The sequence below is a fragment of the Pinus tabuliformis genome, chromosome 1_1 (assembly GCF_031772625.1).
Source record: "Pinus tabuliformis cultivar Carrire ecotype Pingquan chromosome 1_1, CPIR1, whole genome shotgun sequence".
NCBI classification, from domain to species: Eukaryota; Viridiplantae; Streptophyta; class Pinopsida; order Pinales; family Pinaceae; genus Pinus; species Pinus tabuliformis.
Genome location: NC_142297.1, coordinates 719,438,584 through 719,443,620, shown reverse-complemented (window position 1 = coordinate 719,443,620; position 5,037 = coordinate 719,438,584).

The following is a 5,037-nucleotide window of genomic DNA, read 5'->3' as shown; positions in this document are numbered from 1 at the left end:
TGATTTCATGAGGAGAAATCTCATGGACAGTGGTTGACTTGGATGTCACCTCACCAAATTTGACTTGTTGATTTTTATATCCAGCCATTAATCCAGCAACAACATGATCTTTAGATGTAGATAGGTTTTGAAAGTTTCATATGCATGTACCTAAGAGATTTATACTTCTCTTATTAGATTAATGTAATTATTTTTGAGCTACACACCTATTTCAGTTATTGTATTTTTTATATAAGAAAAGATTAAAAAATAAGAAAGGGTTGGTGTTTATTTGAGATTTAGTATCCTTGTGTATTTTGAGCAGATCATTAATGAAAACAATCTTTATGAACATTTGCAAAAATTCTTGTGTTGTATTTCCTTGTTTGTTTTTGCTTTGTTTTATATTTCCTCACGTCTCATAAAAAGAGTATGAGATTTGGATTCATATTTTACGCTTCTTTTTCTTTATTTCTCAGGCATGAATTGTTTTTCACTTAGCCCTTACACTAATTTCCTTCGTCTTCCTCTACATCACTTAATTGCTAAAGGAATTACTGCTACCCTAATTTTGTGTTTTTCTCATCGAAACTATGTTTGTATAAAACCTCATTGGGTTAGACTCCATTCCCAATGGTGAAACTTTCACATAGTCTAACCAAATTTCAATCATTTTTTGATAAATTAAACCATACGACTCAATTGCAAACCTTCTACTAGAGTGACCTTGAGTAGTTGAGTTTTTAGGGAGAGATCCCTCTCCAGGTTAAAGGGCAAGCTTTCACCCTCAAAGAGGTTCGAGGTTACCTTAGAGGGTTTCCCACAACTGGGTTTCCTCTAAGAGATAACAGATCTTAAAATTAAAATTAAGAAACATAATTGATATTTTTTATAAAATTTAAGGGTGAAAGTTTTGGATCCATTACAATTTGAATCAAGTAAGAGGAAGACACTAGTAGCACTTTCACTACTATTTTGAATACATGGGGACCACACATGACAAAAAAACCATTTTATCAAGCACTCAGTGATGACCACTACCCACTGAGTAGATGATGATTGAGTGCGTCTTGGATAGACGATGATCGAGTGCATTGTTAAGGCACTCTTATATGTTAAGTCACCACTTAAATTCCCATTTCCTTATCGAGGTGTTATTCTTGGACATCACCATGATGTAGCCTCACCAATGTGAAACTTACAAAAATAATGGTAAAAAAATATTTATACTTTTGAGAGAAATCTTGTGTTGGCTTATTGGGACCTGACCCAAGTTCAAAGGTGATTTATCCAAACAAATCTCGGTACTACTAGCCCTTTTGGAAATAGTCCGCAAAGCATGGACTAAGGCCTCACCTGAAGTAATATGGGAGGGTGCTAGAACCAGGCTTCCGCACCCTAGAGATGTTTGATGAGTTCAAGTGGTCCGCGGTTAGACCCTGCGCACACATCACTACGTGCACTGTCCCGTACCTCGCAGCCAAGACCGTTTCCTTCACACAGCCCTACTCGGGGGCTGAGCACTATTATTACCCATGTCCTTACAAGTATTCTACTATTAGTTGATTAAATTAGTTTATTTGTATGTGTTAAGTTACATTTACGAATATAAATCATTCATACATGTGTGCGCAGTAAACAAACAATCTATTTTCAATTTACATCAACCATGCATTAATCCAAGAACAGATACACGAATTGATAACAAAACTTTTTTAATTAATCTCTTCTTTGGTTACAGACTTGACACCGCCCTGTGCACTCAACTGCAGGGGTCCATGCACTCAGTTGCAGACTACTAGGCCTCTACGCACTCAGCTACAGAGCCTTCTCCTATTTTACGACCCAAGACACCCTTAGCTACTTAGACTCTCCTTCTATTCCTCTCTTCACTATTCTCTGCTTATTGCTTTCTTTTGCACTTAGAGCCTCACTCTATTTATACAATCCCATGGTCCGCGGACCATGGGTAGGCCGACATTACATTTACAAGACTAGGCTGGACAACCCTATGACTCTATCATACATTTCACGCTCCACACCTACAATTCACGGAGACTTTACAACAATATTAGGTCAAAAATTTGGCTTTGAGCCCCAAAACATGCCGTGGGGGGATTCCATGCCCAACAGGCCCCCAACACAAAGATCGTGACTCGCCCTCGAGTCACTTGGTCGGCACGACGATCTTGGCGCAGAGTCCCCCCCAACTGTTCTCATGTGGAGTTCAACAACGCACTGAGCTACTACTTGCTGAATCTGCTACATTCGTTGTTCTGAGACCTCTATGATTGAATTGTTCCCATACATCTGTACCGGTATATGTTTATAGTCCCACACCCTAGTCAAGATCCTTGGAGTGCAAAGACTGTGCTTCTGCCAGCTAGTCAGATAGCCGGCCCACCCATGTAGGGCTTCAAGCAGCTACCATTCACTTTCCCTAGGAAGGGTTCTCCATTTAGTTTGACTAGCTAGACTGTGCCTTCGTCTATGACCTCCTTAACAATGTATGGTCCCACCCAATGCATTCTGAATTTTCCCCGAAATTTTTCAAACTTACTATCATACATCAATACTAAGTCATTTACCTTGAATGTGCGCAACTTAATATGGTGATCATGCCAGGCCTTTTCACGCTGCTTTTGTACCTGTTGATGAAAGCCAGCCAAGAACTATTCCTCCTCTATTTCTTCCAATTGCACGAGCCTTTCCTCGAGAGCTTCGCGGTCCATCATTCCTGTGTGCGCTGCTATGCAAAAAATAGGTATGATATATTCCATCGGCATTATGTCTTCCATGCCATAAACTAATCGAAAGGGTGTTTGTCCCGTCAATTTCTTGCACGTTGTCCTATAAGCCCATAGTATTGCAGATACATGTAGGTCCCAATCGTTTCGCTGCGTGTTGCACACTTTCGTTAGCGCAGTCTCCAGTATTTTATTGAACGCTTCTACTGTCCCATTGGCTTGTGGGAGATACGGTGTGCTTTTCTGATGATACATTTGGAACCCTTATGTGAGTGCGCTGATGGTTTCAGTTAGGAAATGTGTACTGCGATCACTCATTAATATCTTCGGACATCCAAATCGGGTCAACACGTGTTCAAACAAAAATTTCACAACCGTAGCGGCCGTGTAGTCTTTGACCAGCTGTGCTTCCGCCCATCGTGTTAGGTACTTTTTCGCGGTGATGATGTAGTGCGCGCCCATTTTTCCCTGAGCTTTGATAGGTCCCAAAAATTTGATTTCCCATTTCTTGAACGACTGCAATGTCATTTATGGATTCAATGACATCTCATCCCTCCGTGATGGTTTGCCAATCCTTTGACATGTATCGCAAGCCTTATAGTGTGCTTTCGAATCCTAGTGAAGGGTTGGCCATGACAACCCTGCGCGAAGAATATTTTGTGTGGTCGCTCGTCCTGCATAGTGTCCTCCTGTAGCCCCCCCATGTGCTTCTGCAAGGATTTGACTTCATTCAAATTCAGATACGTACCTTTGCAATATCTCATCATTTCCCATTTTGTATAGGTGCCTCGCGATGACAGAAAAATCTGTTGCGTGCACCACCAATTCCTTCTTCTGTTGGAAGAAGTATTCCTTCGGCACAGTCCCTGTTGTTAGAAATTGGATTATATATTTGAAGTTCTCGTCCACGACGCATATAACAAAAAGTTGTGTGTTAGGTAATCCTTCCTCTAAGTTAGTAGATTCCTTGCCCGTCTCAATACGCGACAAGTGATCTGGTCCTACGTTCAAGCGTCCAGGTTTTACCACGACCTCAAATTCATATTCTTGGAACAACAAGAGCCACCTACATATGCGCCCCCTAACACAGGCTTATTGACCAAGTACTTTAGCATGGAATGGTCTGTGTACATTTTGAAATGTCCTCGTAGTAAATAGTGCTGGTATTTTTTGAGCACATACACCATTGCCAACCCCTCGTGCTCAGTGGTGGAATAGTTCTTCTCGGATTTGGACAATATCTAACTTGCAAATGCAATAGGGTGATCCAAGCCTTCCCTGCCCTCCTGTGTGAGCACTGCTCCCAGCGCGATACACAACACATCAACATGGACATGAAACTCTGCATCCCATTTTGGGAAGACCAGGATTGGAGCGGAGGCAAATTTCCCTTTTAGGACATCCAGGCTCTTCATGCAATCATCATTCCAGCAAAAGGTGACATCCTTTTTCAGTAGTTTCTCCATTGGCACGGTGATTTGGGCATAGATTTTGATGAACTTTCTATAGTACCCGGTGTGTCCTAAGTTCACACGTAGTTGTTTAACACTTCATGGTGCTTCCAAATTTAGAATTACTACAATCTTCACAGGGTCCACCATCAGTCCTTGTTTGTAGACCACATGTCCCAACAAGTTCCCAAAGGGAATGAGGAATGTGCACTTCTTAAGGTTCAGTGCAATCTGGTGTCATCGGCAAGTATCTAGCATCAAGCATAAGCTTGCTATGTGGTGCTTAACCAATCCGAAGATAGTCCAATCATCTAGATAGACCTCTAGGAACTTGTGGACGTATTCTTTGAATGTGGCAACAATGATGCGTGAAACGATGGCTGGCACGTTCTTCAATCCAAACGGCATAACGGTGTATTGAAAGCGGCTCCAATCCATTGCGAAGGTCATTTTGCTCCTCTCTTCTGCGCGATCTTGATTTGGTGGTACCCCGAGAACCCACCTATGAACGAGTATGCTTCTTGTTCGCCAACATTTTCCAATACTTCATCTGTGAATGGTGTCAGGAATGGGTCGTGTACATAGGCGTCATTCAGCTTCATGAGGTCCATGCATATTATTATTTTTCCCTTCTACTTTTTCTCTTGTACTACCATAGGACTCACCCAGTTAGATTCTTTCATTGGCTCAATAATTCCAGCTGTGAGCATTTTGTCTAGTTCTACGCCGACCTTTTCCTTATACTTCGGATTCAAGCGGTTAGGCCTCTGCTTAACTGGCTTCGAGTCGAGTTTCAGGTTGATCTTCATCATCCCTAAGTTGCCAACGATCCCTTTTAAGTCCGTAATCTTGGTGGGGAA